The 13,447-nt window shown below is 39.1% G+C and overlaps 1 pseudogene; it reads left to right on the plus strand.

The window, feature by feature from the left end:
* The first annotated feature begins 10,765 nt into the window (after positions 1-10,765).
* Positions 10,766-11,858, plus strand: LOC107532384 (ankyrin repeat domain-containing protein 40 pseudogene; annotated as a pseudogene).
* Positions 11,859-13,447: the final 1,589 nt, after the last annotated feature.

Here is a 13,447-nt window from a genome sequence, read left to right on the forward strand (position 1 = left end):
GACGTGGATGGACTTATAGGGTATTATGCTAAGTGAAATAAGTCAGACAGAGAAAAAAATACTATATAATTTCACTTATATGTAGAATCTAAAAAACAAAATAAATGAACAAACAAAAACAAACTCATAGATACAGAGAACAAACTGATGGTTGCCAGAAGGGATGAGTATTGGGAGGCTGGGTGAAAATGTGAAAAGATTAAGAAGTATAAATTGGCCTTTACAAAACTGTCATGGGGATACAAAGTGCAGCATAGGTAATATAGTCAATAATATTGCAGTAACTATGTATGGTGTTAGGTGAATACTAGATTTATCAAGGGAACGCTTTGTAAGTTATATGAATATCTAACCACTGCTGTACATCTAAAACTAATATAATATTGACTGTCAAAATGTAATTTAATTTTTTTAATTTTAAAATAAAAACCCCAAACCACATTTCTGAAGAAGCTACTCTAAGAACTTCCAATATAATCAAATCAATACTAGAGTGACTGTTAATTAATATGTCATGTTAAAAGTAATTTTCACTGGAGAAATATAATGTTCAAGATATGATTGGTTGTAAAAATTATACAGCCTCCTCTGTCTTTATATGAAAAAGTAAAAGACTGAGGCAAGTCCAGTAACCTAATGCTTTTCATGTTGGGATCACAAGTCTAGATCCCCATGTGGTCTGGTGTCCCACCTCACTCAAAGAGAGGCCTGGGTCTCCTAATTCAAATACAAGACTAGAGGAGCCTACCATCAGAACATTCCATTTGTCTTGCAATTCTGTTCCAAGGGAAACCCATATTCTTTTTCTCCTGGTTACCCAGCTATTCTACATTTACCAAACTTCCTACACTTAGGTGAAGCCATGTCAGTTACTTCTGCCCAAAGCAATGTGGGCAGAACCACTAGATGGAAGAAGCCTCAGTCTTTGAAAGTCTGAATGGTGCAAATCTACCACCTCCAATGACCTGTATTGGCTGTGGCCTGCATGAGATACAAACAGTATTATATTTAGCCATAGCAGCTTGAAGATTACAACACACTACACCACTTAGCTTATTTGGACTAATGCACTGAGTAACTGCATTATTCAATATTGAAAAAGGAAGTTTGGGGGGATAAAAACAAAAAGGGCAATTCATGTCTGCAATAAGTATACAAAGATTTTTCTGCTTTAAGAAGTGTCTAGACTCAATGCCTCAGGAAGGAAAGAGCATTTAGTATTGAATGTGGCTAAATCAAAGGTATAAAGCTCAATGATCCTTATTAAGCTGTCTGAATGGTTCTTCGGATGGCATCAGATAGAAAGTTTAGGTACAGTAAGATAGTCTGATGTCCTCCCATCCTACTGCCAACTCTTTCCTTTCCTCCTCCTAGAAAAATGCAATAGGAATTCAGCACAAATTTATAAGATGAGTAATATTCAAATGAAATCCAAAATAAGATGAAAATTAGCACCTGTTATTTTGAGTAAAAAATCACAGGTACTTTTTTGGAATAATATGTCATTGCTTGTTGACTTTCCTTTCCTCTCAAAAATGATTCTGGAAAATATGAATAAAATGATTTGTTGGATCCATTTTACTAAAATACTGATGCTAGAATAAGAAACTTCACACAATAAAATGTTCAGTTGTGTAAAATCTGACATGCAATAGTCTCTAAATTACAATCCATAATGTTTAATAGCAATTCTACTTTGAAGGATTGCTTCCCTGGGCCTCAACACACAAGGAGAACAAGCCCAGTTTAGATATATTAACTATTACTATCTGACACCTTCAATTATATTCTTTTAATTATATTTATTATATTTCTCTGTGGCTCATGTAACTGTTTTATTTAAAAAACAGGTTTTTTTCATTTTAGAATAGTTCCAGATTCACAGAGAAGTTGCAGTTAGTGCAAGGATTCCTACATGTTTTGCCCAGTTTCCCCTGTTGTCCTACACAGCCATGGTCCATTTATTATAACTAAAACTAAGATTGGATCATTATTATTAATGGAACTCAACAGTTTATTCAGAGTTCACAAGTTTTCCCTCAATGTCCTTTTTCTGTTCCATGATCTCATCCAGGGGTACCACCTTACATTGTCATTATGGCTCCCTCCTCTTCTCTGGTCCATTACAATTTCTCAGACTTTCCCAGTCATTGATGACATGAAATTTTTGAAAAACCCTAGTCAGTTTTTGCAGAAACTCAGTTTGGTTTTGTTCAGTGTTTTCTCATGTTTACACTGGAGTCATGGGTTTGGGGGAGAAAGACTACAGAAGTAAGGTGCCATTCTCATCATTGATGTCAAGACGATATGCTATCATCCATGAGTTATCATGGATGATGTGAGCCTTGATCACCTAAATGAGATAGTTTTTTCCAGGTGTCTCTACAATAAAGTTACCCCCACTCCTCAACCCTTTCCATTCTCTACTCTTTGGAAGTAAGTTGTTATGTGCAATGGGACTGGAGTGAGGAAGGTGGGAGGAGTAAGAGAAGATGAAGAGGAACTAAGCCCTACCTCTTGGAGGTGAGGCATGCCTATATAAATTATCTGGAATACTTTTGCAAGGAAGAACAATCTCCTCTCTTTTATTTATGCATGTATTCAACCATTTCTTTATATTTAGTATGGACTCATGAGTATTTTACACCTTAAATATAGCCCAACACACTTTACTTTATTGCTAAAGTTGTTCTAGCTTTGACCATTGGGGATACTCATTTTGTTTTTGCAAATGTATATTCTTGTAAAGATATACTTTTGAAGGCTGAAGAAGTTCCAAAGTTTTATTTTTAGAAGTAACAAGAAATGAAAGTTTTGTTTTATAGCAAATGCACCTTCATGGAGTCAGTATGAGCAGTTGATAAAATGAAGGTGATTTTTTTTAACTTTGTGTATTTATATTTAATAAGAAGGGACAAATACACCCTTGAATAGTTTATCTCTGATAATTATCCCAATTGGGAAAAAGTATATTAAAACTTTTGATATTACATGTAACTGTAATTTAAAAATAAAAAAACTTGTGAGAATAAGTTGCATATTGCCACAAAAATATTTAATTCTTTGGAGTAATTTTATCAAAAGGTAGTTGATCAAGGTTGTATTTTATGTCATGAAGACAAGAATGCAACAGAATTTAGGGGGTAGCATATTAAGTACAATATTTAAATGGAAAGGCATCATTTTTCAAAGTGTTATTTACAGTGTCACTCACAATCTATTAGTTGGTCATGAAACCAATTTAGTGGATCTCAATCAGCATTTTTTCCAAAATTCAAAAAATTATAATAGAATAGAATAGAAAATATCAAAGTACATGTATGATGGTTCTACAGAGAAACAGAACCAATGGATGTATATATCATATGTGTGTATATATATTTATATATGTGTATATATGTATTAATATCAATGTAGATCTGTATCTGTATCTATTTATATATTTATAGAGAAGGATTTACTTTAAGGACTGGCTCACACATGATGAGAAGTTGTCGAGTTCAAAATCCACAAGGTTGGCCACAGCCTGGGAGAGCCAACAGTCCAAGTTGCAGTTTGAGTCCAAAGGCATTCTGCTGATAGGTAACCCTCTTCCTCAACAGAGGTCAGTCTTTTTTTACATTAAGGCCTTCAACCTATTAGATGAGACCCATCACATTATGAAGGGTAATCTGCTCTACTCAAAGTAGCCAGTTTAAATATTAATCTCACTCAAAATCATCAGAAGAATATTTAGCCAATATCTGGGTACTGTGGCCTAGTCAAATGGACACAAAATTAATCACATCATGTGGTAAAAAGAAGTGTTTTTCACAGGACTTTTCCTTTCCTAGGCATGGATAGAAGATTGCTTTATCTTGATGTTACTAGCTTCAGTGCCTAGCCTGGTGCCTCGTACAGGGTAAACACCCAATGAATATTTGTTAAACTAAATTAATTTCATTGATAGGAATAATTAAAGTTGTTATTTTTTAGTGACTCCTACTGGTGACATTTTATGTACATGTTTTCATATTCTCCCAATGACTCTACAAAGCAAGAATTCTTTTGTAAATCAGAAACTGATACTCAAAAGTTACATAACTAGCCTATGGTTATACAGCTGATAAACTACAGAAATTTGAACTCAAGACTGCATGTCTTCCAAGCAAATTTTCTTCTCTTTATATAAGGGGTAGCAAATAGGTCCTGACTCCATGCCTACTTCAGGCAATTTTGTTTGTGAAGTAAGAGTTTCCATGTGCCCTCAGCAGAAAAAGGAGACTTGTCACAGGAACAGAACATGGGATGCACATTTGACATCTTGGCTTCCTGTTATATTGTATTACGAAAATGGCATGCAAGAGGAAGTAAGAAATTTACTCAAAGTCATTGTTCAATCTGATAAGAAGAGAATTTTAAATTCACCAATTTTCGGAAATGAATATAAAATTGCATTATTTCTCTCAGGTCTCATTAACACTTCATGAAGTAGTTTATGGGTAGACGAGATTGAGAAATACAACCTTGTCTGACAAAAGGCAAGGAAATAAAATAACTGTTGTGGGTTGTTTTGTTTTTCTTTAAAGCCTCACAGTGTCATTTGCACAGTCCCTTTATACATGGGAGCTTAACTCTAAGGCTCTCTTTGGACTCCATGTTTCAAGACCAACTTATAAAAATAACTATTTTAGTAGTTCAGTAGGAAAAACAATGCCTGTGCATGAAATCTAAGATGTACTCACATTAGCTCAAATTCAATTCCACAATAAGTTACTAGGATATTTTTTTCAAGTTCTATGAGATTTTCCACCCTCCCTTCATCAGACCATAACAATTGCTATCTGTTTCTCCTGTATATCTTTTCCTAAGAGATGACTTATAAATGTGAGGGAACCACTGCAGTTTCCCAGGATAGAGAGGTTACCTGCAGCCACACTTTTAGATCTTTTTCTTGTACATTTCTGTTCTGTGCTGTTAGAGTTTGTAATTTTCTCTTTGTGAGACTGACTTCATGTGTGTTCATGGCAGCACTGCATATCCTTGTAGATCATCACAGAACTTAGTAGGCAAACTCATTCACCCCCCTGGAATATATGAAGGCAAAATTTTCAAAACATAGAATCAAAATCCATGTAGTATATTATTATTCCTATAGTGATAGGCAAGCAAAGAATTGAATTCTCCAAAGATCCCTAAATTTTCAAATACAAGTCATTATAGTGGCCTTTTCCACCAATTAGGAGTTTACTAAATGAGGCCTCTGGTTTAACAATCCACCTCAAGCAAGTGATGAAGATGGCAGTTTTATATGAAAACCAGTATTTTATTTCTCCATCAGTACTCATTTTTGATATGAAATGTGAAAACATTATTGAAGTTAATATAATTGTTACTTAGGAAACTTACCTCACTATTTTCCATTTCACTTCCTTTAGGAAGTCTTAACTAAAAAAAAAAAAATAGATTTAGTGGACAACCAAGAAAAGAGTTGGATGCCCACTAAGTAACAGTGTTGTTAAATGGCAGAGAAGGCAATGTTTGCTCATGCCCGTCACTTACACGGGTTCCTGAATCAGCTGTCAACTCTATGGCTCCAAAATTGTCCTATCTCCTCTGTGCTCTTTTTCACAAACACAGAAAAGGAAAAGGGAGAATGCTGTCAACTTCGCTGAGTTTATTAATAAAACAAAAATATGAATAAAAGTTGTGTCCTTGCTCATGCAGTTAATACACATCTGAGATGACCTACACCCGCAAGTGATGGAGGAATTATCACTTGAGATATTTGAAACAAGACTGCACAGAGCTCTTGGGAAATACTCTATAATAAGACCAAATAGGTGGAGAGGAATATAGAGAATGATGTTTTTTCTTTTGTTCATTTGGGGCTAAGACCCATTTTGTAATTCCCATCCATCCTTCCTAAATCAAGATCTGAAAAAGGTCATTCGGAGAGTGAATAGCCCTTTAAAGTATTAAAAAAAGTTAAGCTAACGAGCCCTTTACATATTTTCAGATTTGAAAAATCACAGCTGTTTTGGGGAAGTGCTTGCAGATAAGGTTAGCATTAGTGCACACATTTTATAAAGTTTAAAGGAGTTAAATGATTAGTTCAAGATGACAAAACTGGTTCTAGTCGTAGATGTGAGATCAGCATCTCCCTCTCCCTTATTCCAGTCATCTGCCATTTCAATTACTAAACTCAAAGCCACTCAAAACCTATGTGACGGATTTTCTAACCTCCAAACATTTTAGTACTTGTGTCATCCTGGACGAACCCCAAATACTTTTACTCTGTAGAATTTCCTAGATATCAATGAGAATGCAGAAAGGGAGCCACCGGCCCAGGTTATAGGGTGACTCCCTGGAAGACACAGCCTCCGAGCTGTCAGCGCACACGCAGACTTAGCGAAGGGCAGCAACGGGGGAGGAAGAGGCGGGCTAGAGAAAGGCGCAGTCTAAACAGGGGCGTGTGTCTCAGAGACAAGTGTTTATCTGGGGACTTAAAAGTTAGGGCGAGAAAGAATACCAAAGAATAATGCTTCTTTTCATGGCATCCATCTATCATACAAGGTCTATAGTGTCCTCTGTGTGCCTCACCTTCTGCTATTAAACTACAAGCTCCCAGGGGAAAAGGCGCCACCTCTCACATGCTCCTGCCCCCAGAGCACTTCAGTTTCAGGCGCTCAGTGAGTTGATGAAGAGGTGAATGGGCAGTGTAAACAGGCCATTAACCCCAATAAATCTTTTTTATCACCCATGACAGGGGGAGCAATAGTCCTTACCTGATACCTCCAATATGAAAACTGAATAAGAAGAAGTTTGTAGAAAAATTGGTATCAAACACAGAACACTGTGAGAGCTCAATAAATCTCAGATTGTGCATATTCTTACTGGCGCAAGTGTTTAAGTTCAAGGCAGGGCTTCATGTGAGCTGATAAAATCACCACTCAGAATAGAAGCCAACGTGGAAAACTTTGTAGGAAGCAACTAGAGTTTCCTCTAATGCTTCTTCCCATCTTTACAACCTCGGAAGCCCGGCCGGGCGTGGCTCAGCGGTTGAGCATTGACCTAGGATCCAGGCGATCGGGGTTCGATTCCCGGTCAGGGCACATGCCTGGGTTGCGGGCTGCAGCTGATCAATGACTCTCTCATCATTGATGTTTCTCTCTCTCTCTCCCTCTCCTGTCCTCTCTCTGAAATCAATAAAGATATATTTAAAATACAACCTTGGAAGATGCTTGTGCATCTTTTCAGCACAAATAGTAAATCTAATAAAAGGCCAGACACAAGCTGTCATCTGACCTTTGGATACACTGTGCGCAGGTCTGTAAGGAAGAAAGGTTTTAGCTTCAGGAGGAACCAATAGCGAGGACAAGTGAGAGGATTCACTCCCTCCTCTGTAGGGGAAATTTGGATATTCAGTATTCTTCTCTGCAGGAGTGAAAAACATGTCACTGGTGGTGAAAAGGAAAAAAATACATATATTTTTGAATTTTAAAAACCTAAGCTAGTCAGAATCTCAAACTAGTAAGAAATGAGCCTTGATAGAAATAAAATATATTCATTTTATTTTTGAACTTCTACTATATTAAGTCACTGAGTTTGTTTCTCTGGGACATATAAAGATATACATTTTATTAATAGTAATAGTTTATATTTACTGAGTTTCTACTGTATCATTATTTCATTTGATCCTCATAATAATTCTATGAAGTAGGTGTTATTATTAATCCCATTTACAAATAAGGAGATCTAGGGTCAAGAGATTAAATAATTTGCTCAAGGTCACACAGAAAGCTGCAGGCTGGTATTTAAGTGGATAAAATCACTTAATATCTGTCTTATTCTAGACCCAGCACCTCTAATCAGGACATTCTACTAGTGGAACTACCAAGGAGTAAATAAGAAAATGAAAAATTCTGACAGCTGACTCTTTTTTATTGACATTATTCTTAAAATCTAATTATGTAAATCATATTTCTCATTAGAAAGGTAGCAGCGTAAGGCTGTTCCTTCAACAGGATTGTCATATAGCAGGCGTGGTATGATCACACAGCCTCAGAAAAATTGGCTCTGATTCAACCAGCGTAGCTGGGCAAAGGCCACCAGTTTCCCAAGGGCTCCAAAGATTAGAGGTAAAAGGCCCGTCCTATTTTTGTGCAGAAGCAAGTCATAAATACTCCTTTTGACAAAAGCGCAATCATCTCAACACTCCAGGAATCCTGTTATCAATCACCCTTCCTTCAACTTAAATGTTCTTTGTATGCTAATTTAAAATTTCTATGATCTATGCCCATAGCAAGCTTTCTACACTGCAGCGGAAAGGGTCTGTGGCCTTCTAAGAATTCACCTTGCAACTGAGACCAACATTTCAATGATTTTAAGGAGGAAAGCTGTCAAAATGAATCTAGAATTTGTACACAGCTTTCTGATCTATGTTACAGAAAGGAAAAGGGGTTAGGATTCTTTCTGCCAAAGGGTCTGAAACTACTGGAACTGTGTGTGTCTTTTTGCATTCATATGGAAATCCTTTCTTGAACAAATTTAGAATACTTTCTCTTCTGTATTAAGCATATTAAAATTTTCTCTTTGTGAATGCTGATTTCCACCTCCCACTTCCTACCTCCGTCTCAAATTTAGAGTAGGTTTGCTCGCATCCCAGCAGTGAGAGAAAAGGGTCAGGGATCTCGGAAAGTGGGGTGAGAATGCCGTCCCTCTTATTTTGCCAGGTCCCGAGTGCCATGTTTTGACGGCTCCAGAGCATGCCATACACATGGTGCTTTGTGTGAATAATGCTCCTTGGCGATGTGCGATGTAGTTGCCCTGCCATGGCCTGTCTTAAACCACAGTGCGAAGCATGAAGTTGCCATGGGCCTATCTTACCTCATTATTTCCCTCTTTCTATTGGCAATGGTGTCTCTCACTCCCCACCCTTCCTCCCTCCTCAGCAAGGCTCTCTGTGTAGTTGGCATTCGCAGCCAACATGTGCGGTTGCCTTTGTGAGCTATGATCTTGGGCAAGTCACTTAACTTCCCTTAGGCCAGGTCCCTGATTGTAAAATGAGGTCAAGAATGACATCTACCTCCTAGGGATGTTGTGAGTATACTAAAAAAGGTACAGTATGTGAAGTATCTAGTTCACTGTATGTCCCTTGGAAGAGTCAGTGAATGCCAGCTAGTTTCACTGCTATTACCATGATCATAACTGCCACCTAGTTGCCCAACTACCAAATACCCAAAATACAAGGAGGTCTTCTAGTGAAGATAATTGGGAATGTTAGTTAGCTCTAAGGGGTCCTAATAGAATATGCAACCCTATCCTTTTATTTTCAGATGAGTAAACTGAGGCACAGAGATGACAAGAAATGCCCTAAATTATAGAACTTGTTATAGAACTGGAGACAAAAACCGAGGTCCTCTGCCTCACAATCTAGTACATTTTTCACTGAATCCAACATCTAATGAAATGTCCATGGGATCAGCAGGCTTCAGCTCTCCAGTCTTCAGTCATGAACCATTTTAATCAGGCATATGTATTTGGATGATTAAAATCAGCTGCTAGGAAACAAAGTGCTGACTGATCAACTCACTTCAATTCTCTTCTCCCTAAAATGAGACTAAGGAGACAGACACTGTTACTTATAAATTCACAGCAGTGAAAGGCAAGGGAGTCTAGTGCTGGTCAACTCTCCCAAGTCCCTGAAATCCAGGGGTCACTCTGAACTGTGCCCCCAGCTCTCCTGAAGCCAGAGAAAGGGAAATGAACTTGTTAACCTTGGGGTTGTCTCATTCAGAGCTGTGTAGTATGGTTTCCCTTTGCTCGGATGCATCCTGCTTGCTCTTGGGAGCTCAGTTTAAATCCGATTTCTTTGGAGAAGTCTTTTCTCCAACCTCTAGACTGGGTTAGTTCCTGCCTCACCCCTTGTGTTCCACAGCCTCCGGGTTAAATAAGTAGTGCTATCTACACTATTGTTACTTGGAGATGTTTTTTGGAAGGGGTGATATTATCACATATTTTCAGGTTATTTTCCTTTATAACATTTCACCAAAGAGTTCTGGTGGTTCTCTGGTCACTGACATAGTGGGAGGGGGGACTTAAGTTTTTATTCTGTTCTTCACCTAACCCCATTTTCTGTTTTAGAATACACATTGCATTTAGTATCTTTGTCTCTTAATTAAAGAGCTTAGCCCTTTTCATTTTTGGTGATTTTTAATAATCTTAAAATTATTTCTAACACCTTATCTTATGCTACTTGCAGTTTTTGTTACTTCTCTTCCTTAGATTTCTATTCTTTTAATTGATTTTTTAATTCAAATTATTCGCTTTTGTCCCCGACTAGTATAGAATTTATACAAGTGATTTTCTAATCATTTAGTGATTATTCCAGAAATTTTAATAGGCAGAATTAATAGTCTAATGTTAACTCCAATCATCTCCCATCCAAAATTCACATTAACATATTTCTAGGCATTCTAATTCTATCTTGTTTTAAGCCCTTAGGAAAAAAGTGGCCTTATTGTTTTTTATACGATGTTTGTTTAGATGTAGCAACATATTAAACTTTCTTTACAAGACCACTTGTCTGAGATTGTTTTCCTTCTAATTGAAATAATTTCATTGGTGAGGATCTATTGGTGGCAAAATGCCCACTTCTCTTAAAAATGGCTCTATGGCGGCCGGGAGGAGGCCTGGGCCTGCCGGCGGGGAGGAGCAGGGTAGGCGGGCCCGCACTCTCTCCCCAGGCTGGGAGCGGGGCGGGGGGCTGCGGGCAGAGGGGAAGATGAGGGCTCTCCTGCGGCAGAAGGAGCAGCAGGAGAGGCTGCGGGAGGCCACGGCCTTGGGGGACATTCAGGAGGTGCAGAAACTGCTGGAGAGCGGGGGGGATGTGAACTCCCAAAATGAGGTCCACGGCTGGACCTGTTTACAGTGGGCATGTAAACGCAATCATGGTCAGGTAGTCTCTTGTTAAAATCAGGAGCTGACAAAGAGATTCTTACCACAAAAGGAGACATGCCAGTCCAATTAACATTAAGGAGAGGAATCAGAAAGATAATGGGAGTGGAAGATGACGATGATGGTGACAGATGATGGTGACAACTTCCCCCAGATGAAGGAGTCAGGCCTGCCCTTTGTTCCCAACTGTTTGGCCAACCCAGCCTCCCCTTTCATCTACACCCCTGTGGCAGAGGATTCAGCCCAGTTGCAGAATGGGGGCCCCTCCACACCTCCTGCATCACCCCCTGGAGATGGCTCTCCTCCATCTCTCCCCGCTGGGAACCTCCCCCGCTAGGGGCCTGTCCACGGGACCACACCTCTTTGGCATTGGTTCAGAATGGGGATGTCCTCAGAACACCAGAAAGCACAAAACCAGGCCCTGTCTGTCAGCCACCAGTGAGTCAGAATCAATCAGTTTTCTTCTGTCCCGTCCAAGCCATCAGTGTCTCTGGAGCCTCAAAATGAGACACATGCAGGACCAGCGCTAGCATTCCAGCCATTTTTCTTCACTGGAGCATTTCCATTTAATATGCAAGAACTGGTACTCAAGGGGAGGATTCAAAACTCATCTCTTTGAGAAAATGATTTCATTGAAATTGTACTGGACCGACAGGAGCTCACTTATCAAGAATTGCTCAGAGTGAGTTGCTGTGAGCTGGGTGTTAATCCCGACCAAGTGGAGAAGATCAGAAAGTCACCCAATACTCTGGTAAGAAAGGACAAAGATGTTGCTCGACTCCAAGATTTCCAAGAGCTGGAACTGGTTGTAACGATAAGTGAAAATAATTTTCTGTTCAGAAATGCTGCATCCACACTGACTGAAAGGCCTTGCTACAACAGGAGAGCTTCAAAACTGACTTACTAATGCAGCAGGGACTTTTATCACTGCATATTGTGACAGTGTGTGTCACCTCTGGGCCAAGGACAAGTCATTGATCTAAATGCCTTGGATGCCTGGAGGGCCCCTGGGGCCACTGAGTAGTGCACACTAACAGTGTTCTGCCAAGGTAGGACGCCCCTGACCCCCAAGCAGTGGTGCCACTCTTCCAACCCTCTTGGTGCACAATTAACCTATCGCTCAAACCTGTGAACAGCAACAACAACAACAACAAAAAGGCTTTTTTTTCATCTTTTCACTGTATAGTTCAAACTTTGAAGTCTCAGTATTATGCGGGGGTGGGTGACAGGAAGGTGGTCTTACTTTGTCTTCTGTCCCCTGTGTCCAGTATAGTCACCAAACTAGGTAGTCAAGGTTAGCAGTTTGGCTGATGTCATCAGGGTGAAAGCTAACATCAGAAATAGCTCCTTCCTGGAGGTCCATGTTCACTTTATTGGACTCTAAGGATTTCTTACTATCATGCTGGTTCATCAATGTATATTTAAAATAGTTTATCATATTTAGTTGTTGTCAGTGGATCTGTTTAACATATCAGACTGTGACAGACTGAAAATAGAATCAAGAAAATTTAAACACTACCGGTTCACATTAGAAACAATTTTCCAAGTTTCACCACCTCCTAAAAGTCACTATATAATTCAAATCCCATATACTAATTTTGGGGAGGTGGTGAAACTTGGAAAACTGATGGAATTTAAAATCTACTAGATTATCTGATGATAAATTATTAAGCTTCTAGCCCTGCCAGGTGTGGCTCAGCTGTTGAGCGTCAACCTAGGATCCAGGCCATCGGGGTTCGATTCCCCATCAGGGCACATGCCTGGGTTGAGGGCTCAGTACCCAGTCAGGGGCGTGCAGGAGGCAGCCAATCGGTGTCTCTCTCATCATTGATGTTTCTGTCTCTCTCTCTCCCTTTCCTTTACTCTCTCTGAAATCAATAAAGATATATATTTTTTTAAATTATTAAGCTTCTAAAATTATTAAAATGTTATATCACTGTGTTAGTTCGTTAGGACTTCTGTGATAAATTACCACAAACTGGGTGGCTTAAAATAACAAATTCATTCTCTCATAATGCAGAAGGCTAGAAGTCCAAATCAACTATTGGAAAGGTTGGCTCCTTCTAGAAGCACTGATGGAGGAGTTGGTCTCTTGAATCTCCTGGCGTCTTGAGGCTCTGGGTGATCTTTGGTATTCCTCCGCTTGTAGCTGTTTTACTCAGTCTTTGCCTCCGTCTTCACATATCCTCTCTCTGTCTCTATGTCTTTTCCTCGTCTTGTAAGGATGCCAGTCATTGGATTTAGGGCCCACCCTAATCCAGGACAACCTCATTTTAACTAAATACATCTGCAAAGACTCTACTTCCAAATAAGGTCACATTCAGAGGTTATAGGTGGGCATAAATTTGGGGAGAACACTATACATTAAAATCACCTTGAGCTTTCTCCTAATTAAGCTCCATGTAACTTAGGAGAACAAATTTACATTGCATCATATTAGAACAGACGTATGGGCCTAACATCATTTCCCTCTGTCCTGCAGTGTCAGGCATGGTTTGCTGTCACCTTT

The sequence above is a fragment of the Miniopterus natalensis genome, chromosome 11, assembly GCF_054644295.1.
Source record: "Miniopterus natalensis isolate mMinNat1 chromosome 11, mMinNat1.hap1, whole genome shotgun sequence".
Classification (NCBI taxonomy): Eukaryota; Metazoa; Chordata; class Mammalia; order Chiroptera; family Miniopteridae; genus Miniopterus; species Miniopterus natalensis.